General features: G+C 41.6%; 1 protein-coding gene and 2 long non-coding RNA genes across 3 annotated transcripts in view; 2 read left to right on the top strand and 1 right to left on the bottom strand.

Moving 5' to 3' along the window:
• Window positions 1-15,038, top strand: part of LOC135220854 (uncharacterized) — a 59,578-nt gene extending 44,540 nt beyond the window's left edge. Inside the window, exon 2 of the long non-coding RNA XR_010315804.1 lies at window positions 14,886-15,038. This is a non-coding gene — a long non-coding RNA (uncharacterized LOC135220854). The remainder of the gene's footprint in view (window positions 1-14,885) is intronic.
• LOC135220853 (uncharacterized) overlaps window positions 1-20,652 on the bottom strand; it is a 31,309-nt gene extending 10,657 nt beyond the window's left edge. Inside the window, exons 1-2 of the long non-coding RNA XR_010315803.1 lie at window positions 19,539-20,652; window positions 19,085-19,220 (exon numbers count right to left, since the gene is read on the bottom strand). This is a non-coding gene — a long non-coding RNA (uncharacterized LOC135220853). The remainder of the gene's footprint in view (window positions 1-19,084; window positions 19,221-19,538) is intronic.
• LOC135220852 (leucine-rich repeat and immunoglobulin-like domain-containing nogo receptor-interacting protein 1) overlaps window positions 1-24,483 on the top strand; it is a 474,574-nt gene that overhangs the window by 396,808 nt on the left and 53,283 nt on the right.

The following is a 24,483-nucleotide window of genomic DNA, read 5'->3' as shown; positions in this document are numbered from 1 at the left end:
AACATGGTGGAGTGGTAGCAAGGTATATAGGTGAGGCATCTCAGAAAGTCATGAACAATGCCAATACATCTCATGGCCTCTGAAGTATGATTCGTCCAAAGGGAACGCCCACATAAATTATAGCAGCACAAGTGGAAGAGTAGCAGTTTTGTGTCTTGGTGACAAAAGGCAAACCTCTTTAAAATTACATTGCCAGTTGCGCATAGTTTACAGTACCTCTGTTCTATGTCTGCTGTACCTTTTAGGTCGTCCATGATGATGTGGCCAAAATACAGAAATTTGTGCACAAATTCTAGACAATAGTTTGAAGAAAATTTGTGGTTCTGCAAACTGCTTAAGTGATTTAAGGAGCAGCGACATGCAATGTGTCTTGGTTTTGTTGTACTATAGGATATCAAATTCTTCTGCATATCTGTGGTAAGTATCAATTAGTTGCTGGTGACCTTGCACTGATGGGGAAATCAGAACCATATCGTTGGTATAACAGGTTGTTTTTTTGTTGTTTTGTTAATAGTGCATCCGATTGGGGGTGAGATCAGTTTGACATTCAAGCAAATCTGTGTACATAATAAACAGGTATGGAGAGAGAGTCCCCTCGCCACAGCCTATTTAGGGAGCCAAAGTTGTATGGCAGTACGTTACCCCATTTGAGTCAGAGTTGCTGTGTGGATGACCAGCAGTATAAAATAACAAATTTTAAAACAATTTGTATTTTTCATAGCTAACAAACCCGAGGTCTTAACAATAGGATTATTTCCCCATGCAGGCTGGTAACCAGTATGTACAGTCAGAGATTGAAAAGCAAGGAATCTGTGATCTCTGGCAATCCTGATCATCAAGTGCGTTGTGCAGCTGAGAGCTACACATCTACGCTGTGATTCATCAGTCGTTTCCCTAACCCAGGATACCTGAGAAGGTAAAGGGGTGGCTAGAGGTGGGCCATTAGCTGTTAAGACCTCAGGTGTGTTTGCCATGAAAAATACAAATTGTTTTAAAATTTGTCATTTAGTTATATGCGGAACAAACCAACGGTCTTAACAATAGGATAGACTTATACTTGGTGGGAGGTACAAGTATACTAACTGGCTGGGGGGTTAATCCACCTGTTCACTGTTTCAGAAGTCCGGTTCTGAACCATATTATGTAATGCCTGCAAGAGGCCAGATATATGATATCTAACCCCTCTGCCATCTGAGTTGACATACAACGATATATGAGCAGATTCATTGCGTCCAGGGAATCTATAAGAGAATTATGACTGTCCAGATAAGAAACCAAGGCTTTCGTCTGGGTCTGTTATTAGTACCCTCTCTCCCTTGCTAGAGAGGGGAGTTGTTTGCTACTGAGTATCCCTTTTAAATACTTAGATATAATGTACAGAAGCTATCAGTATGACTACCTTACTCACCTGTATCATACCAGACCAGCATCGTGATGTGTCTATTCTTCTACCCGCCTGTAGGAAGAAGAAAGGAACAAAGACAAAGAAAGAGACCAGCCAACTCACTCATTCTCTCTTCCACACAATCATCATAGGTGCTTCTGCAATTGCCTTGTAAGGGGTATTGGGTGAATTATACAACTTGCTGGGCAGCCAACATAGGACCCAAAGAAAATGTGTCCAAGGACTTGTGTGCAATATCTCTTGGGTAAAATGAGGTGAACATGGTCTGACATCACCAGGTACCAGTGTTCAGAATTCTGTAACAGCCAAATTTTTCTTAAATGCCAGAGAGGAGCTTATACTTCTGATGTCATGTGCTCTAGCCTGCACAGACTCAGTGGCGTGACCCTCCCGAGAACTGTATGCTCTCCTAATAACCTCCCTAATCCAGAAAGAAAGGGTATTCTTGGATATGTCCTTTCTGACCTGTCACATGCTTACAAAAAGCCTATGAGATCTAGGCCTTAGATGACGAGTCCTTTTCAGATAGCATCTTAGGGATCTGACAGGACATAATAAGAGCCCTTGAGGGTCACTGCCTATAAAGTCTTTCAATGATGGGATGGAGAAAGACTCGAATCTGTCGTCCTGTACCGAGGGGTTCTGGGTCTTGGCCACGAATTCCAGGACAAACTCGAAGGACACTGACCCCCAACCCCTATATGCGAAATGTTATGACAGCCTGTGGAGTACTCCCACCCTCTTTAAAGAGGCCATGGCTAACAGGAAGAGTGTTTTCAATGTCAAATCCTTGTCTGAAGCCTGACGTAGAGGCTGGAATGGGGCTTTAGCAAGGCTCTCTAAGACTAGAGAAACTTCCTACGTCAGGGGTCTGAGTTCTCTTGGTGGACAGGTATGTTGGAAACCTCTGAACAGCAAAGCTATCTCCCAGGATGTAGAAATGTCTATGCCTCTGAAGCGTAGCACTAGACTTAGTGCCGCCCTTTAACCTCTAATAGCTGAGAGTGCCATCCTTTAACCTCTAATAGCCGAGATTGATAGTCTATTCTTATTTTTGAGGAAGACTAGAAAATCCGCAATAGTGAAGAGAAACCCCAACGACGACACCAAGTGCAGTACTATATTGTCCATTTTCTCTGATATACTGCTGCTGCTGATGAAGTTCTGAGGTAGGTGGAGATATTTCACGCTTTCTGCTGAGTAAGGCCATTTTAATGGAGGAGATGCTTGATAGTCTCCACCCGTGAAGAGAGAAGGACTACCGCCTGGTGAAATCTTTCTACATGAGGCTGCCGCAGAAGTTGTTGCCATGGGGGGGGGGGGGAAATTCTCCTTGGAACCTCTGACAGTAGAGTCAGGAGGTCTGGAAACCACTCTGCTTGAGGCCACAGAGGTGCCCCTAATGTTATTCCGAGTGGCCATTACTCTATTCAGGACCTGGCGGATCAGGCAAAATGGAGGGAAGCTTATACTTTGTTGTCATCCCAGGGATGTAGAAAGGCATCCTCTGCCAGAGCCTGAGGGTCTGGCACCACCGAACAGTACACCTGAAGCTTCCTGTTGAAGCGCGTTGCAAAGAGATCCAGTAGTGGTCTCCCCCACACTTGAAACAGTCTAGGATCTGGTTCTGACGGCTCAGTTTGTTAGCCACTACATTCTTCCTTCCTGGAATGTATCTCACCGATAGCTCCACCAAGTTGTCCACTGCCCACTGGTGTAAGTTGACTGTCAGTGAATGCAGTTGATGTGATATTAGGCCTACCTGCTTGTTCACATAGGTGACCACTGTGGTATTGTCTGACATCAGAACCACTGAGTGTCCTTCTACCTTTTCCTAAAACACTCTCAATCCCAGAAAGGCTGTTTGCAACTTCAGAATGTTGATATGCAGATGTTTGTCCTCTGCACCCCAAAGTCCTGTGGCTAATAGTTCTCCCATGTGAGCACCCCAGCCCAAGCTGGAGGCATCCAAGAATGGCAAAAAGTCCGGGAAGGGAGAATGTAGAGGCACTCCCAGTGAGAGGTTCCGATTGTCCAACCACCACTGAAGATCTTGTTGCACTTCCTCTGATAGTGGTACTCTCTGCAAAGGGGAATCTCCCTCCAGAGACCAGAATTCCTTCAGTCTCCAGTGAAGTGACCGAAGATGTAACTGACCATGCGGGAACAGCTTCTCCAGGGAAGACAAAATCCCCTGATGAGCCAGTTGGTCTGGTTGTGAGAGGAATTTGCGTGCCATTAGACGCAACTTCTCTAATCTCTGGTCTGACGGTAAAGCGCCCTCTGATTGGGAACTAGGTTTGACTTCCCTAGGTTTATTATGATACCTAGCTCTTGACAAAACTGAAGGAGTTGGTCCCTGTCCTGAAGTAGCTTTTCCCTGGAACTCACTAACACTAGTCAGTCGTCGAGGTATCTCAGAAGTTGAACCCTTCGTTTTACTGATGTACAGATTCAGGGATGACAGGTCGATTACTAGTCTCCAATTGCCCGTTGCCTTTGCCACCAGGAAGATACGACTGTAAAACCCTGGTGTGTGATGCTCTACTTCATCTATTGCCCCATTGTCTATCATCTTTGACACTTCCTCTCGAAGAGCTAAGAATTTTGGCGATCCTTAGGAATATGTAAGGTTGAGGAGGGGTTTGTCCGAGAGGGGAGGGGGAAGTTCGAATGGTAGTGGATATCCCACCCGAAGGACATTATTACCCATTTCTGTGCTCCGTGATTTTGCCACCTGGCCCATCGGCTTGCCAGGCATCCCCTTACCCATGGCAACAGAGAGGGACAGGCGCCCACTCTATTGCTGTCTCCCTCTGCCCCTACCTCTTGCACCCCTTCCCGTTTTGAATCCTCTGGATTGAAAGGGGCCCTGCTGTTTATTGGGCTTGGTTTGTGAGGTTGCTTGTAAAATTAAAACGCTTTTGAATTCTTCATGATTCTCACCAGTGATGGTCTTCTCATCTGCCTTTGGGGAGGAGGAGGAGGAGGGCGTTGTGATCTTGCTCCCGACTTTGATACCGCTTGCTTTACCTACAAACCTGTCTTTGATATCAGCCTGTTGGCGGTTGATTGCCTCCTCCAACTCCGTTCTTGGGAACAGGAACTGTGAATCTAACATATCCCCATTCCTGAGGGCCCATACAGAGTCAGGATCACTGAGCTCCCCACCTTGGAGAGTGCTGCGTCCCTCCTGGCCAATAGGAGATTGGCCCATAAGTTACCACTCAGGTGAGCCAAGTACGAAATCGTCTTGGGTCCTGACTACAGAATATCTGTGAGTGACGAGGGGCTCACTACTCCACTTGTTGTACTCTTGGATGCGATCCTGACTATGGCAGTGAACTACCAGTCCAGCCATGATACTGTCTGAAAAATGATGCTGCCATAACTTCCAATGTCGTGCTTCCTGGGAAGAAAATGCTGGGCCTACTGACCTAATCTGTTCCAAGGTAAGGCCAGGTTTCAGACAAATTACGTCAGGGTTAAGGTGGCGCGGCATTAAGTGTACTACATTGGTAGAGTAGTACTTTTTATGACGGCCAAGGGGAGGTGGAAGGAACTTGAATGTTCTTGATGCCTGCAGAGATCCATCCAGGTCTGACACCAGCTTGTTTATCTTGTGCAATACCAACTGGGCATGTTGTGACAGTGGTAACTCGAATGACATCTTGGTATTGTTTCTGGCTCCCAGCAGAGCCTCTATCCCTGTCAGGGCCACTGTTGACTGTGTTTTACCTTCCAGGTTGTTGAACTCGCTAATGAGTCCAATAACCTTTGCAAATGTAGAAAGAAACTCCTGTGTCTCTCCTTCTTCCTGCTCCGGTACTGGCGCTTGATGAGGTACTGAAATAAGCTTGTCAATATCATCCCTGCATTTCGTTACACTTAACACCATAGATCTTGCGATGGATGGTTCTCTACATTCACCCGATCTTGATATTATTAGGCTATGTCTATGTGATCCATGAACTGATTCTTACGAGGAGTCACGTATACATCCGTGCAACGGTTCACATAAGTGTGGACCAACACGTCCATGCGGCGGATTGTGTCTGCGAACGTGCAAGGAACTAGGGGTTTGTTCATATAAAGGAGAACGTGACTGCTCCCTGGATAAGGAACGTCTCCGATGGTCGTTGCTACTCCTGATTGAAGGGGCCTTCGACCTCTTGACCGGTGCCTTATGGTCCTTGCGGCAACAAACAGGAACAGAAGCAGATGATGAGGAAGAAATAACCCTCTGCTCTTCATGTTGTACATACGATGACGTACGTGTGGGGAGAAGTCATATTCCTCTCACTTTCCCCACTAAAACAGTCATGGACGTCATCTGGAGACACTAGATCCTGCAGGGAAGATGATGACGCCAAGCTTCCTTGATATATGGAAGTCAAGGAAGTCTTCCTTCCTCCATCTTTGCTCCCAACTTCTACTCTCCCTTCATGTACATGTATGTGAATGGGAGATCATTGAAGGGTAGTGGGAGAAATACTCCTCTCACTTGGTGATGGGAATGCCACAAAGTCCTTTACTCTCCAACGTCTGGTCCGTTGTGCAGGAGGTGAGGGTGACGGTGTCGGGGACGAGACGCTCTCCTTCCTACGACGCTTCTTATAAGTCACTGGGGTGGTGGATGCCTTCCTCTTACTGCTCTTCTTCTTCGGTGCTAAGGCAGTTAGCCTACTCTCCAGCACAGTGTCTAGTTTCTTGAAAAGTGACTGAAACAGCGTCTCAGACGTCTCTTCGAGTGAAGATGATGACATCATGGCTGGAAGGGATGATGTCATAGATCTTGGAAGATGGCTGACCTCTGCATCTGACGTCATGGGTTGGAAGGGTGTCTCGAGTGATGTCACGATATCGCCCAAGTCAGTGTGAGCTGTTTGTCTCATCAGCAGAGGAACATAAGAGGGCATCAGCGGAGGAATACTGGGCAGCAACTGTGATGGCATTATCGGGCCGAAAGGGGGGGGGGGGGGGGAGTACCCACGCCTCCACAAAGAAGAGGCCCTGTGGGGGAGGGACTGCTATGGGGATAGGAGGAGGAGTACAGGATTCTAGAAAATGCAACAACAAACCCTCCCAAGATGGTGGGCCCAGCAGCCCCAGAAACACCCACAGTGCCGCCATCTTGGATGCTGCTTCTCCTGAAACAGGGTTATTATTAGATGTCAAATCTTCCCTTCCAGGAAACAAAATGGAACCTGAAGGTGAAGAAGGCATGTTAATCAAAAGATTACTGTTATGTCTTCCTGATACTTCCAACGACAAATCAATGGAAGAAAAGGAAAGAGATCTAACTAACCCCAGTACCAGCCCCGAGTGTCAACAGGAGAAGCTGCAGAATCTTGATGAGGAGGAGAATAGCCTTCCCAAGATGGAAGCATCAACATTCTACAATGCTCTCTCTTACTATAAAACAGTTTCCACTGAAGGATAGGCCATGCCCGACACACTACACAGGGGTTAGTACAAAAATTCGCTCTGCACCTACTGCATATCGAATGTGGGTTGGTTGCTACAGATGCCAAAAACCTTGAGCACGGGAATCCACGAATGCCCCGGGCTCATGCACTGATGAACCCTCTAAGATCCAGAGGAATCCATATCCAAAATGCACTCACACACACAACCCACACAGAAGGGGAAAGGGCAAAAATGACCGGCTTGGGGAGGAGAAAGCTTAGGCGTACATATCTCCAGGGCGGTTGGGAAAAGACTGATGAGTCACAGCATAGATGCATAGCTGTCAGCTCCATAACACACCAGACGATCAGGGTTGCCAGAGGTCACAGATTCCTTGCTTTTCAATCTCCAATTGTACTGACCGGTTACCAGCTTGGGCGGGGAAACAATCTTGTCGTAAAGACCTAGGGTTTGTTTTGCGTATGAATAAATGCCAGTTAAATACAGAGGTGTGCCTCTTTGGTGCAGCTTCAGATAAAAGCTTCAGGCAGTTTACTCAGCTAAATGCTTTCTCACATCTACAAAACATGGGAAAACAGGAGAAACTGATGATAGGTACGTAATAGTGCAGCAATTCTTTCAGGATGTAGATGCAGGTGTTGGTAGAGTGGTTTGTTTTAACTCTAACTGGTTGTCAGTTGTGTGTAGAAGAACTGACTTAAATATCATTGAGATGCAATTGGGTGGTAATTGCCAGAGTCAGTGCATCCTTTTAGTATTTGATTAATGATATTAAGTGAATTAAGAGTGGGGAGTTTGGGAGAAACTGGTGAATTATGCATGCATTGAATAGGCCAGCTAGCAAAATGTAAATTATCGGGTGGCAGAATACGAAAGCTTCTGCAGAAAGACCATCAATGATGGGTGATTTATTGTTAGGCAAGTTGTTTATGGCACTGCTGATGTTAGCTGGCATAATACAATTGGCAAAATGAAATTTAGTTATTAGTAAGGAGGTTATCCAGTACTTTCCTTTGGGAGTCTTGATCATGTAGTATACAATTCAGGATAGCGCTGAAGTGATCGCTCCACATTCTTGTGATAGCCTTGTCACCGTAGGCTTCTACTCTCTGTGATAGCTCCTTAGTTTTGGGATTTAGGGATTGAATGTCACTCCAAAGACTAGGTTAATTGCCAGCATCAGCGCTTAGTTGCTTTTCATTTATTTGACAGTACTCAAAAGCAAGTTTGAACTGTGCTCTCGCCTGTCTCATTAGCAATGCAGTCCTTCCCTCCATATGGCTCCACAGTAAAAACATTTCTCTTGAATGTGTATACAGATCTTTAACCAAGTCATTCCAGCCAGGTATGTTACAAGAGTTTTCTTGCTGAAATCTAAAGGTATCCCTGCCAGAGGCAACCACAGCAGATATTATATTCGAATAGAATTCTTTTAGATCTCTCCTGCGGTAGTCATTTCTACATTTAGAGTTAGTGCAAAGTGAGGCATCTGCTGGTTGTGCTATTAACTACAACCTACTTTCTGTGGTCACCTAAAAGATCTGGTTTTCTGGTAGTTTTTAAAGTCCCAGTGAACAGCTGGTAGGCAATCAGTTGGGGGTTCATGGTAGGGAGGGATGGGATACTGAAGACATCTCTTAGGGGATGTGATCGTAGCCTGTTGCAAGATTGTAGCAGATGTAGGTCACTATTGAATCATGGTGTGGAGACGTGATGCAGTAGCCCAGCAATTGTGTCTGTTCTATTTTGTACGTAGGTATAGGGAGAGGGAGGGAGGAGCTTTACATCGCTAATTTGGAGAGCGTGATTTTGTGGGATGAGAATTAAGGTCCCCAATTATGCAAATATGATCAGTAGTAGAGTCATGAATAATGCAGTGTAACTCATCCATGATCATGCAGCACTGATCAAAATTATTTTTGTTTTCCCATGGTATATAAACATTCATTATTTGGGTCTTGGAGACTCCTACTGCCACTTGGAGGCCCAGCTATCTATCACTCCTATAAGTCATCACATTCACTATAGTAGTGTCTAAAGATTTGTACCATAGGAATGAATGGGCCCTTTTGGGCGACCAGTTATGATGTGATCTGTAACTTGCATTGATGAGGTAGAGAAAGCTCTGAAGTCTTCATGCACTGAACTGCAGATGACATAGTTATGTAGCCACAGGAGCATTTCTTGCAATGTAATGATGCCTTTGAAGTTTTTGCAGAACATGTTTAGGAGGGGAGTGTTCTGCTGGAGGCCAAAAATATTTCATGAAATTATTATATCTAATGTATCCCCAGCTAATCACAAAGTTGGGAAATGAACTGGTTGATCATCAGGGTGGATGGGTGGTTAGCTGATGCTTGCAGTGGGAGGTTGGCTGGCACTTGTGGTAGAAGGTGGGCCTGTGCATTACCTCTGTATGGGGTGTCAGTAAGTATGTACCCCTGGGGGAGGTTGGTCCTGGATTAGATTACATCTTGAGACTTTTTATATTAGGACAGAAATTTTCGCCTTTGCAAGAGATTTCGTGAAAGATAGTAGGGTCAGAGCCTGTGAGAAGCTTTACTCTCTACTATGGTGTCTAGCTTTACTGAAGAGAGTCCAAATTGTGAATAACAACATGACATCTCTTCTCTGGTTTTGGGCAAGGTGATTCATGATTGTTGGCTATGTTTGCCAGCTGCCAATCCTATTATGATCATTATCATCATCATTCACCAGAAGACTCATGATGGCTGGTGATCTCGACTGAGGATCTATCTTCTACTGGGGACACTGGGGAGGGAGAGGAGGTTGGGAGTTCGTGTCCCCTCCAATATGTTTATGGGTGATGAGGGTACTTCATCCGTGGGAGAGAGGGCATTTCCCACTTGGGAGGGTATAGTCACGTCAACCTCACATTGCACCCCCACTTCTCTCCTGTTGTTGGGAGGTGAGGAAATAATAGATACCTCTTTCAAAGGAGTCTGGTGGCTTGCTGTAAATCTGTCAAATGATTCCTGTATTTCTTTGATCGCATCTCAAATCAGTGAAAGATTGTTATTTGTTTCCACAGTTTCAAGACTGTCAAAAGATTTCTGTACATAATCCTATGATAACAACCAAGATCAGTGAAAGATTGTTAGTATTTGTTTCCTCAATTTTTTCTGAGAGAAACTTCGGTATTTGGGAGGCATTTGCAAAGCAGAACCCACCATGGTTTGCACGGCATCCAGAGGGTTGGTGCATCCCTCTGTTGTTTAGACATTTCTTATGAAGTCTTTGAACAGACAAGGTAATTGTTCGAGGAAGTGTTCCTTGAACTGTGCGTTGGTTGGTGGTATGGTAAGCCCTGGCCCTATAGCTGCCTTTGTGGAAAGCAAAGGGTTTTCTTGATGCCATGGTACTGTAACTCTAAGATCTTGCCTGGTATGGGCACAATAATTCTATATCAAAGTTCTTGCTTTGTGGGTGTGGCATTGATTCAAATAGTACACAAGTTTTTAATTCCCTTTTTGTCCTCTGCACTGCAAAGGCTGGGTCCTGTAAAGGATTCCCATTACTATGTCCCTGAATCAAGTAACTACTAAGTGCTCAAAAAGTTTTTTTTTTACCAACTTGACATTCTGGCTCTGTTAGATGGGAATGTTTCATCACCCACCTACCTAGCCATCACTGCTGTCTCCTGGGTTTTTATGCCTGGCCAGGAATGATGACCTTTTGAAAAATAAATTCCCTATTCTTCTATGGGAACTCAAAATTACATAGACATTATGCCTGGTCCAAGCACTCCATGTTTACCAAGATGTGGCAAATGTCCCGAATGGTCCTTTTTTTTTCTCCTCATATCCTATCACAAACAAGTCATTTTCTTTGCATGGACTGAGAATTTTCGTAGTGCCACTTATTAGCAAAGCAGAACCCCACCATGTTTTGCATGACATCTAGAGGGTGGGTGCATTTCTTGCTTTTGTTCGAGGCATTTATGTAGAAATCCTTGAGTTTACAAGGTAATCACCTGAGAAAATGTTCCTCAAACTGTTTTGGTTGGTGGTATGGTAAGCCCTGACCCCATAGCTGCCTTAGTGGAAAGCAATGGGCCTTCTTGAAGCATGGTACTGTAAGATTTTGCCTGTGATGGGTGCAATAATCCTATATCCCAACCCAGCTGGGATGGATGCAGTAATTCTATATTCCAACCTGGCCTGGGATGGATGCATTAATCCTATATTCCAACCCGGCCTCGGATGGATGCATTAATCCTGTATTCCAACCCAGCCTCGAATGGTTGTAATAATCTTAGTATATTCCAACCCAGCCTAGAATGGGTGCAATTATCCTATATCCCAACCCAGCCTGGGATGGGTGCTTTAATCCTATATCCCAACCTAGCAAGGAATGGGTGGAATAATCCTGTATCCCAACCCAACAGAATTAGGTATGTCACTTCAGAAACACATAGAATAACGCATAGTTCATAGGTTCTTGTTTTTTCCTAGCCTTCCTTGTTAAACCCTTGTGGATATTCTGAACAAGAGAAGCTAAGCAAAAACTCTCTTGACTTTACTATGGCCTTTTTTTTTCATCTTAGTTGTTGGGATTTTTTAATCAGAAGCTAGTCATTTTTGTCATCTATCGATTTCTTTTGTATGTCCTTTGAGGACTAACAGCAGCTATGCTATTAAATAGATTTTAATTAAGTAACTTACCCAGTAATTACATAGCTAGGAGTTTCACATGTCCCGTAGTTAAAATTCTGAAATTCGCGGGTTGCACTAATTTTCTGTTTTGGGTAGGTAGCAATGCCCCACCCACTCTTGGGGAAAGAGAGGAACAACTTGGCAGAAATCATTTTGTTACTGCTTGCTATACACTGGTTGTCAGCTACAGTTTGTTCTGAATTTTTGGACTTTTCTGGTTGTTTTTTCATCACGATTGGTGAAGTATTTTCATTTGTTGGCCAATTCGGCATTATTCAGATAGTGTTAGGCTCTCTGTAGAGACTTTGTTATAGATTTTGACTACTTACTTTGACGATGTCAGACTCAATTTTGTCTAGTTTTAGATATTGTGTTAAAGACTGTAATAGACGCCTGACCAAGGAAACCTTTGATTTGCACACACTGTCCACAGATGTGCATAGTTTGTCCAGTTCAGGGGATTCTTCCCCTCAACGTCAGTGGCAATTAGGGAAGAAGTCTCGTTCCTTAGAGAAAAGCACTTTGGACGTATTGCTTCCTCTGGCTGTTCCTGTTAAAAGGTTTAATTATCCTGAGCTCTTATCTTGCAGTCACTGAGGCAGCCCGGAATGTTTTTCTTCAGATTGCCTCTCGGATGTTGGTGCCCCTCCAGTGCCCAAGGCTCATTGTTGTTTCCTCTGATGATGAAGCATTAGAGGACCAAGAAGCCCCTTCTTCTACCTACACTTCTTTACTGAGGTTCCTCTAGCCACCTTTTTGGATTTCTTTTCACCAGCAGCTCCTTTTGTCGCCTGCTTAGACTTTTATCATGGATATGTAACCTTCTTCTTCCTCCAGACTGCACAAGATGGTACTTTCGTTTTTGGCGAAGGGCTCAATGAAGTGAAAGGAACACTTGCAGAGAAGAGAGAACAAGGCAGGGCCGCCTTTAGCTTTCCTCCCTTTAGATTGTCAAGGAGGAGATACCTGTCGTATGCAACAGGGGAAGGTCCTTCCCTGGGAGTGTCTGTCTCCTCCCAAGGAGACTTTTCAGGTTAGGTGGATTCTGCTAGATGGTCAGCCCTTTCTTTAGCAAAGGTTATGTTTTTTACTTTGGAACTCACTCATCTTTTGAAGAATATCTTCAAAGTTTTCAAAGTGGTGCGGTTTTTGGACTGGGCTGTTGACACCATGTCTCAGAAGATAAAGGATTGCTCCGAGTTACCTGAGAATTACTCCTCGGACTGGTTAGGAGTTGTATCTTATATCAATAAGGGTATTAGGAATGGTTCCCAGGAGTTGGCCGCCATTTGCATATTGGGAACTCTCACAAGAACTTTGGTGCTTATATACGGCTAGGAAGCACTCCATCACAGAGATCATTGCTTCTGTATTCTCCCTTAAATAAGGGACATCTTTTTCCCCAGGCTATGGTTCTGAGTATTGCTTCAGACTTGTAGAAGAAGAGCAATCAAGATCTATTGTTGCAGTCATCTAGAAGGCCTAGGAAAACTCCTTCTGTTAACACTAGAGTCTCTCCCTACTCAATCACAGCCTTTTCATAGATCTTTCCCCATTCCAGAGAATGTTCATTTCTCATCACGCATGATCAAGAATTTCTCGTCGAGATCATCATCTTGCAAGTGAGGATGTCATCCTTCATACCTAAGTCGGAGCCAGGCTCCAATGGTTTTGGGATTGTTGGAAGGACAAGGGCACAGAGCCCTAGATAATAAATGTACTAAAAGAGGGATACATTATCCCTTTTTTAAAGAAGCCTCCCCTAGTCGGCACTCCCATCATCTTGATAGCTTATTCCTCAGAATCAAGGAAGTTTTTGGCCATTTGCAAACAAAGTGTCATCTCTCATCGAGAAGGAGGCCACAGAGGGGAGTAATGGGCATTTATTTTCCAGGCTTTTACAATCTACTTTTCTTTTCACCCCATGATGGCTTATTTAGCAGTTGCACTCGAATAAAAAAGCACAAAAACAACAAACAAAAGCAGAATGGGTCACGAAAGAAGATGAGATGCTTTATATAGGGACCGAACACACGCTGGGCTCCTGATGGAGCATTTCCAAGTGTACAAAAAAGGAGAAAATGTGCAATGACCGCAACAAAATTTTGTAGAAAAAGGTCTACGAAAACCAAAACATACAAAAACTGAGGTCTGACTGTACTGAGCAGTGGGCAGGGGGAAATTGCTTATCTTTGCTAGCTATTGGGATTGTCCTTTACTGCAAAGTTTCTCACTAAAGTATTAGGCATCCACAGCTCTACAGCCACGTCACTACATGATAAGACGAGTGCTACCCAGAGGCAGTATCTGCAGCACCTCTCTCATCAGGTAAGGAAACAACAAACATGCTCTTAAATATTGGCAAAATTTTCTATTCTCAAATTCATTAACATAACTTGTTTTTGGGTAGCAGTGTCCATGCATCCCACCTCCCTCATTGTGGGAACCAACATGTAATTTTTGGGTAAGTTTCTTAACTGAAAGTGACATTTTTCTAATAAAACAAAGTTTTAATTATATCTTGCCCAGTAATTACACGATTGGGGCCCACCCTCTGCCCATGCATGGATTTTAAGAGGCACAAAACAAACTGATATCTTTGCCAAGTTGTCCCTCTCTTTCCCCAAAAGTGGGCAAGGCATTGTTACCTAACCAAAACAGATAATTAGCGCGACCTATGAATTTCAGTTTTAATTGGCGGTAAAGTGAAACTCTTAGCTATGTAATTACTGGGTAAGTATAATGAAAACTTTGTTTTATTATAAAACTGTCATGTTTTGGCAAAGAAAACCCTATTTTTGATAGCTTCTGAGTGTCCTCAAACACACCTGCTTTCCCTGCCAAAAAGGCATGGGATTTTGTGGCAAGCATTTTTCTTTAAGAGACCTGGTAAGTAATGGGGGTTTTGTCAGCCTGTATGCTAATGCCACATCTGCATAAGAAAGGTGAAGGAAAACCAAGTAAATTTGCAGGCAAGGGAAAGAATCCTCTTGCCCCAAGTCTGCTTTTACTCTTATTACTTATTTGGAAAAACGTTTGTGTTACAAATAGTATTTCCCCAAAATTTTGGGGAAAATATTTAAATTTTACTAGAAAACTATAGTGTGGTGATGTCAAATATAATTCAGTATGATAAAATAAAAATATAAGTCTGTGCTGTCAGATTTAAATCTCAAGTGCTGATGTTTAAGATTTATACAGTTAAAATGTAGGAAATTGAAACTTACTAACTGCCCATCTTTAGTTTCATGCTTAATGAAGGTGTGAATTAAGTGTACTGTATGTCTGTAGTGCTTTCAAAACAGCATTGTGCACAGCTTTATGATTTTTCTCTTTAAAAGGTTATATAATTCTACTCCATTTATCTTTTCTAGGATTATAGAATTACTTCAATGGATTCATTGCGTGTATGACCAGCTTTGAACGTTACATATGAGTTTGACCAGCCAAACTCATTTGCATAGTGCCACACGTCAATGAAGTTAAAGTATTCTATCCCATGGAATAAATAAGTACTATTGGACAAATTTTGTTTTGTTTATCCTCTCTTCAAATTCCAATAATGTATTTAGTACACAAACAGACAGAGTTACATACATTTTATATTAAATGAAAAAAAAGGTATAATTGAAAAATTTTTATATAAAAAATTAATAGCGGAACTATCAAGTACATACATATGTACTACTGGAATTAAACATCAGCATTAAAAGCAGATAAAACAGGTAAAGTAGTCCTGAACCTATACAATCTAGTCTATAATCAATATCAACAAGTACCATGCACTTCCATATGTAGTACAATAAGTTCAAAGCATTTTATTTGTTACATCCCAAGCTAAACCTTTAGGTGTCATGGAATATTTTTAGTCTGATCTAAAATTATTATTACTGTTATTATTGTGCAAAAAAGCATCTGCACCCAAGCCAATAAAGGCATCAACTCAGCAAGCAAACTTCCACACAACAGAATGGTCATATAGGAAAATTAAGACAGTGGAAAATATGTAAATAAATCAACAATAAGACAAATGGAAAATATGGAAATAAATCAACAACCAGGCAAATGCTTTGTAAGCATAAATAATGATTATACGTACTGACATACAGAGGCAATGAGGCATTTTACTTTTACAGTAGCTCGAGATACGAAATTAATCCGTTCCGAGGCGCCTTTCGTATCATGAGGTTTTCGTATCTTGGACCACATTTTACATGTAAAATGACTAATCCGTTCCAAGCCCTCCAAAAACACCCCAGTAAATTTCATAATAAAGCTAAATTGACCTATAAACAATGAAATTCTACAACAATTTGGACCATTCAATAAATAAAATAATAATAAAAATGCAAAACCTGTAAATAAAGTGTATATTAGTGTACAAGAAATATTATTACTGTAACGTAAAATGTGGAAGCTTACCTTTTGAGTGAGGCTATCTCCTATAGTGGTGGCAGAGGAGGAGGAGGACAAACGGCAGATAACGTACGTACGTACGTACACTTAACTTTACGAAAACACATAAAAAATTTAAGGAAAACTATAAAACTAAAATTTACGAAACACATTAACAAAACTGAACACTTAACTTTACAAAAAACTAAAAATTAAAATATTTTTTTTCTTTTTTTGATTTTTAACTTTTTTTTTTACTTTTACGTTTTTTTTTTATATATATATTTTTTATATTACAGAATTTCAACTTCATCACCACTTTCAACGTTCTGTTTTTCATCACTTGGTTCTTCCTTTATGCTTTCAACTTTCTGTTTTTTATCACTTGGTTCTTCCTTTTTGCTTACTCCTGCTAATGCTGAAGGCCTCTTTAAAAAATAACGATCCAAGGAAGATTGCTTCTGCCTACTTTTCACAATGTTCCTGAAACGACTCAGGCAAACGTCATCGAACTGCGCAAGCATGCGACCTATGTGAGCCTTTTCAGGGTGTCTTTTTTTCGATAAACGATTGCACTTTATGAAAAGTGGCTAGAACATCCTTAATTTCTGCCATTGTCATAGGCTCCTCCTCCTCTTCCTCGTCGCTGCTAGAGAACTCCTCTTGAACGACGTTATGTTGCATGGCCTCCAACTCCTTCAGGTCATCCGTCGTAAGCTCCTCTTGGGTGCTGTGTCCTCGAGAAAGGTCGTTGATGTCGTCCTCGTCGACGACCAGCCCCATGGACTTGCCGAGTGCAACGATCTCGTCAAGATCTGGTTCCAAAACAGTTTCAAGATCGCCAACTGTTTCGGACTCTGCAGCACCAGCTTCGCCCACGTCGAATCCCTCGAAGTCTCGGGCGGATACGGCATCAGGCCAGAGTTTCCTCCACGAGGAATTCAAGGTTCGCCTCGAAACCTCCTGCCAAGCTTGGTCGATGAGTCGGATGCAAATGACGATGTCGAAATGCTCCTTCCAAAATTGACGCAAGGTGAGGTTTGTGGTATCAGTGATGTAGATCTCTTGAAAAGATGTTTCGTGTACAGCTTCTTAAAGTTCGCTATCACTTGCTGGTCCATGGGCTGGAGGAGAGGGGTGGTGTTGGGCGGAGGAAAAAGAATCTTGAAGAAGGAATACTCCGCTAGAATATCTTCCTCGAGGCCAGGAGGGTGGGGAGGGGCATTGTCCAACACCAGCAGACATTTCAGGGGGAGGCGCTTCTCTTCCAAAAATTTCTTCACTGTTGGGTCGAAACACAGATTTGCCCACTCGGTGAACAAAAGCCTTGTTACCCAGGCTTTTGCATTAGCCATCCACATCACTGGAAGCTTCTCCTTCAGCACTTTGTGGGCCTTGAAGGCTCGAGGAGTCTCGGAATGATACACAAGTAGGGGCTTCACCTTGCAATCCCCACTGGCGTTTGAACAAAGTGCAAGCGTAAGCCTGTCTTTCATAGGCTTATGCCCGGGTAGCTTCTTCTCTTCCTCCGTGATGTACGTCCGACGAGGCCTTTTTTTCCAAAAAAGGCCAGTCTCATCACAATTGAAGACTTGCTGAGAACTGTAGCCTTCCTTGGTCATCATCTTGTCGAAAGTTTTCTTAAATGCTTCGGCCGCTTTCGTGTCCGAGCTGGCTGCCTCCCCATGACGCACCACCGAATGGATGCCAGTCCGTTTACGGAATTTCTCGAACCAGCCATGCGAAGCGTTGAACTCTGGGGTTTGCGTTGAAGTCCCTTCCCCTCCGTCGTCTTCCGCCTGTGCAATCAAATCGCCGAAAATAGCGCTGACCTTGTGGGCGATTGCTGTCTCCATTACCGTATCGCCAGCGATTTCTTTGTCTTTTATCCGGACGAGGAGCAGCTGTTCCATCTCGTCGTGCACGTGGCTCCTCTTGCTGGACAAAATAGTGATGCCCTTCGACGGTGTAGCTGCTTTGATGGCATCCTTCTGTTTAAGGATGGTGCCTATTGTCCACGGATTATTACCGTATTCCTTTGCGATCACACTCAATGGCATACCAGCTTTATACTTCTTGATGACCTCCATCTTTGTCTCCAAAGAGAGCATGCGCTTCTTTCCGTGAATTTCAACTTTCTTGGGAACCATGACTAAGTTATCTTGTACGTAATTTACGTATAAGTAACACAATAAAGTTTTTGCACAACATGATAATAGAACTGCAATGAAATCACTAACGAATTTACGTTACTAAACGAAATCGTTGGACCGAACGAATGCCGTGTGTGTACGATAAAGATGTTGGTACGAAAAGGCCGAGATAGGTACGCCACCACGTATACGCATAAGATGCATGATGGGAGGGATGCTGTCCAATAGGAGAGAAGGATTTCATGGTGGTGACTAGCATCAGGAACCAATGGGAGAGCAGGATGGTGGCGAGTCTACTAGTACTAAGATGGTGGCGCGCGGCACAAGTTTCAAAATTGTTATCCGGGCGAATCTCGGACTTTCAGAAACCTTTTGTATCTTGAAAACTTTTTGTATGTAGAGCCGTTAAATTTTTCGCATTGGCTTTCGTATCTTGAGTTTTTCGTAAGTTGAGCCTTTCGTATCTCAAGGTACCACTGTATGTATATTGGTACTACGGCTTCTAATACTCAGAAGCATTAGCTACAACATCTTTGCTAGAAGAGTTCCACAGTTTTACAGTGTCAAGGGGATGAAATACAAATGGGCAGGTTGACATCGTGGCACCTTAGACAATGTACATGTTGATGCCTTACAAATGATTAGCCCACACTTGTTCTTGAGAAGCATGTAGTGACCACTTTATTAGATAAGTTCCCAAATGAAATGACCTTTGGAGGATTGCAAACAAGATCTCTTCTAAAAAGGGTCTATACCTAGTAACCATTGACAGCATAAGGAAAACCACACTCCATGCAATTTTGTTTAAAACATAATAATCCAAAATGCTACTGACATCCCAAAATGAGAAAAATACTCAAAACATAGAAGAGGTATGTGGCATTAACATTGTCCTCTTTGCAGATAATACACCCAAGTACTGCTACTTTTGACTACAAAAATTCAAGTGAGATCTCAAAATGTTGTTTTTAAATGGGCTTCTTTTTTAGAAAGTACTTCTGACAAATACACAAAAATATCATTACCTGTGACAACTGTCCGTTGGTTGGCATGAATGCGAAAGGGTTGTTCTTTGTTGACTTGAAGAAAATGATTACCTTGGACAATGACTCCATCAACATTAGATTCTTCCAAGACCTCTAATGATTCCAGTTCATCTACCTATGAGGTGAAAAATAACGTCAGTAGATATTTATGAAGTCTGCAGTTACTGTACAGTTACTTTCTGAATAGTTTACTGCAGACCTCTTAATAGAGCTACTACCAAAATCGAATAGGAATACATATAGGTATTAATTTCTCTAATGTACTTCTAATATTCCTGACTGGGATGGAAACTTAAAATACTAGTAACAAAATGGTAGTTTTTCGTTTTCCACACATTATTAGATCTGAAGGTAACAAATATTTTGTCAAATAAAAATGGATATGCTACAGACTACTAAAATATCTAAGTGTTATGAAGAAACCGTTATTTACCTTGTTATTAATAATCCTCAGTTCACCAACATTATACAGGCCTTCAAAAGCCTTGTCTTTCACTATGCCAAGATCAGATTCTTGGATGGATATCTGTGTCACATTCTTTAAACCCCTGTAAGAAAAATAGATTGATAGAAGCATTCTCTCTTTTGTTATAAAAGATTTAATTCTATACAGAGTATAACCCCTTCAATTATAAATCAAAGGTAACTTGAGGAAGTATAGTAACACTGGATCCAGAACTATGTTATGGGTATTATAAAATTGTTAAACAGTAATACAGGGTACCATACAGTGTGTAATCCCTGCAGGTACAAACATTTGATGTATGGTTTTTACCATTATGTATTTGTTTAAAAAATATATTAAAATTCAGTGCACATATTTTTGCAGTTGCAATTTATAAGACTACTCATTTTAAAGGCAATATAAGCAACAGTGAATTGTGGACAGTCATGTGTGATCCCAAGACAGGCATTTGCTTACATCACACAATACATGATTTAATCTACTTTGCCATATTCCAGTCTCATTTTGAGCATCTTTGGACAGTTGAATGTACTGTGAAGTGTGAACAATTGCACTGGGAAGTGAATCATTGTACAATGTCATTGTATTAGTTACTGAAGTGTTCCAACCGTTGTGAACACCATGAAAATGTTTCCTTAGCCAAGTCCAAGTGTGTGGTGAGGCTTCAACTCTTAAAGAAGTATACAAAAGCCTTGGCTCTTAAAATGAGATTGGACCTTGGGAGTTGCAGCAATGAAAGACTAGGTGCCAAAGCAAACTTACGGTATGTCTATTAAATTTGATAAAACTCGGGATTCTAGGTAACCTCCAAATAATTTATTTTTAAAGTATTCCCCATTAACGCTTGCAGATCTACATTTTACGTGATATAATTTTGTGATATTATAGGCAATTCAATATATACTGTATATGCAACTGCACCTCATGAGAAAGATATGTAGGGAGTTGGCCTTAAGTTGAGCAGGATGTGGAATCTGGAAAGTGTCACTATTTTCCCTTTATGACTGGTCATGATGGGATGCATTCCCATTTAATAGTTTGGACTATTGAATACTTAATTAGGGGGTCAGCTAAAGATGTTTAAAGTTCCCTGATATACATTTCTTTCTAAATTTTTTGCATACATACAGTATTAACAAAATTAAAGTAAAAATGCCAATTAAAATACCAGCCACCAATACTGACTCTTGACCATAAATGCATCTATGTAATATGATAACACCACCATTATATATACTAATGTATTAAGTGCAATAAAATAAGTATCCAGTGCTTGGTAAATATATGAAAAGGCAATGGAAGAAATTTTCAAATCTTAAATACTGTCAGTTTTATCTTCTGAAACACATTTATAACATATGTTCCAGATATGCACATGATAACAGTGGGCTTTCCAATCATGTTAGAGTGACAAGTGGCGACGTGACAATCGTTCAACTTCGAGTGTTAGTTTGAGACGTGCAAAACAGCGAATTCCATAAATTTTTGTAAACATACCCTGCCACATTGAAGAGATCGCAGATGTGCAAATGGCCTGAATAAGCGGAATGTACAAGCGCCAGTTCAAGGGTCAAGGATTGTGTGTGAAATGGAAAATGCATGTACACCGGAGGAGAAATGCATGCGTACATTCGTGTGTACAGTGGTCCCCCCATATTCGTGGGGGATGCATACCAGACCCCCCAGTGAATAGTTAGAACATGCGAATAGTTGGAACCCCTATAAAAACGCTAAAAACACCCTATTTTGTTAGTTAAAACTCAAAAAAAAAAACACAAAAAATTTTTATATTTGGTTTTTATAATAGTTTAATTCAAAAAGTGTATTTTATGATGAAATTGATAAAAAAAACCAGGAATTTGTGGATATTTCTCAAAGAAAAATACAGCGAATTTTCCACGAATAATTTGGGGAACATTCCTGAGAGAAATCCGCGAATGTGTGAGCCCGCGAATACGGGGGTTTTGCATGCATGCGTTCTTACATCTGTTAGAAGTCAAGGAATGAGATAAAATCTCTGGTATGGTAATTAATGGGGAATTATATGACAGATATTGAGTGTGAAACCAGGCAATAGGAGGTGAAAGAGAAACTTTGAAACTATTTGGGAAGTGTGAACAGGGAAGTGCCGAGAACATTGAAAGACTTATAGAACATATTATCCATTGCGCTCGTGATGTATTTCAGTGTTTGATAAATATGGTTCTTTCTTTCTGATGGATTCAATTGTTGCTACCTAATAATGAACTCTATAGACTTTTATCTCACGTTTATTGATAAAGACTCAGAATCATTTGACAATGGGGATATGGTTATGCAAGGTAGTAATGGTGCCTAAATGATTTTGGGAGTCTTTAATTCATTTCATCCAATATGATTACATAGAAGAGTAATAGAGTTTTAATGATCTTTTTGGGATTTCTTTAATTCACTTTACTATTTCATTTTTCATGTTAGTTATTTTGGGAAATAAAGATTATATTTTCGTATAGCGAGAGTTTCAATTCGCCTAAGATTCATATTGACTTTCAGCTAGCTACAGGGAAGGCAGGCAATGGGAATCAGCAAAGGTAGGTCTTGCTGTCAATTAGGAGTTTTCTCCTTTGAGTTAAATGGGGTCATTTGACCTCGGAACAGTTGGTGGCAGCGGTAAAGGGCAATTAGGCCTATGGATTACATTTCTGGAGAGACTTGGAATTATATTTTAGTTCGGGGATGAGGTAGATGTTAGGAAATAGGGATTATAGTTATGTATTTTTGGCAACTCTCCCTCTACTGCTGTCAAAGGTGTTGAAGTCAGCAAAATTAGAGTAGTTGAAGAGTCAGCCAGCCTTCTAAGGCAATGACAATGTTCATTGTGTGTAGGTATGATGAGTGTTGGTATAATAATTATGGTGGGACTGTCTTACAGGGGTTACCCGTGTAATAATTACTCGCGATCACAAGTGTAATCATATATATACTCACTAATGCGGGAGCAGACAACTTTAATGTGTTTAAGGTGCCGTTCCTTAATCAGGACGTAAGTGTTAAATATTTCCTTCCATTATTGCTTTTTTTGTATGTCAAAAATTTGCTCACAAGTGTATTTCATTTCTATTTAATTTTTTTTTTTGTGGTTTGCTGTCAAGTGCAATGCATAGGAATATGCGGTACGACGTCTTTCATTTTTGTATGTGAGCAAGTGTGAGAAAGAGTGCTGCTGGCTAAGTGATCGTGCAAAGTCAGGAAATATGAGGGAGAAGCAAGGGTCTGCCTCTCATCTTTCTTTCACTCTCTCACCTCTTTCCATTTGCTATGCAATGACACACATTTGGATCATCTGAAAACCTGGCCTTCAAATGGAAAGAGTGGATCTCCTCCCGTAAAGTTGAGAGATATTTGTTTGGGAATAGCAATTTATTGGGAATTGGTGTATGCAATTTCTTTTATTGAGGACTGACACATTATTACTCTGGTGTTGGTGGTTTATGTGGGGATAAATAGATTAATGTTATTGATGTCAGGGCTGTGGAGGATTGAATTTTCTGTGATGCCAAATTCTTCAGTTAGTGAGAGAGAGAGAGAGAGAGAGAGAGAGAGAGAGAGAGAGAGAGAGAGAGAGAGAGAGAGAGAGAGAGAGGTGGTTTGTGATAGAAACAACTGCGAGTATAATTGAGGTACTGTTTATTGTTTTGTAGTTTAGTACGATAGCGAGTGTTTCGAGTGAGTGCTTTTTTTGGTTCTGGCTGCAGCAGAAAGGGAATGTGTTTTCGGCCTGAATTATTTATCTTTCTTTGGATTATCTTTGTCTTGGTTTTGACAGTAAATACTTTTGTTTTTTTAGTGTGAATGTGAGTGATAGGATTAGGTTGTAATTGTTTATTTATTTATTTATTTAGTTAGTTTTGAATGTTAGTGATGGTTGACGTTTCTTTACAGAGCCGCAGTTCCTCCTTAACCTTCCTCTATATACAGTGCTCACCACCTAAGCTGTAGATAAGGAGTTATTGTCCCCTTGTCTCCCGCCATATAGCATTGGATTGTGGACTATTGCATGGAATTGGATAACAGATTGGATTGCTCTTGGATGATTGTACGATTGATGTTGACGTCTCGGAACGAACCTTGATTATTGTGACCAAGGATATAAGATTGATATTGATGACAACGACTATGGCTGGACCTTGGAATTGAGAGTGGAATCATTCTTGGAGGATAGATATTCCTGAAGTTGATGACTGAACGAATTTGGATGGACATTAACTGCAGATAATACGATTGACATGGAAGTACCGTTGGCCACGGTACTGTGGCTCAAGTGTCATAGCTGGAGTGCTGGAGGCACTATTTGCCTATAAGGCCGCTTATGTATGTGTCATATAATCTTGGGTTAAGTTCGTTTATGTTAGGTTGTGGGTTTGCTTGGTTATTGGTTTTTAAGTGTTATATGTTAGGAAATATAATATTAAGGTATTTGAGTAGTTTAAATATCCTTTTATCCAAGAGTCTGGTTACAGATACCGTAAGTAGAAAGTTGTGTAGTGAGGAGACTATTGTCTGTAAGGGGGATCAAGGGTGTGGGGGTTGCTTTAGTGCATCCCGCCACAGGGAGAATCCTGAATCATGAGTCCCCCTAAAGAAGAAAAAATGGCCAAAGCAGGTAACAGTCAAACTTTGGTGCTTAGGATAACTAATATAAGTGCGGGAGTTAACCCTTTTCGGGGCATTGTTGATGGCGTTCTGTCCCAACCAGTGAGGGGGTGAATAACTTCTTAAACGCCAAGGGAATTAAAAATGACGCAGGGGCGTTCACAGAGGCAAAAGCCTTGTTAGATTTCAATAAAGGGGATTTGTCATTACACAAAATGTCGGTCATGGACCAAATACAAGTGTTTCTGGGGACAGCCTATGAAACAAAGGAACACGGAGA

This window comes from Macrobrachium nipponense, chromosome 2 (genome assembly GCF_015104395.2).
Source record: "Macrobrachium nipponense isolate FS-2020 chromosome 2, ASM1510439v2, whole genome shotgun sequence".
Lineage (NCBI taxonomy): Eukaryota > Metazoa > Arthropoda > Malacostraca > Decapoda > Palaemonidae > Macrobrachium > Macrobrachium nipponense.
Note: the sequence above shows the minus strand (reverse complement) of the source record. Positions and strands in the feature narration are given on the sequence as shown.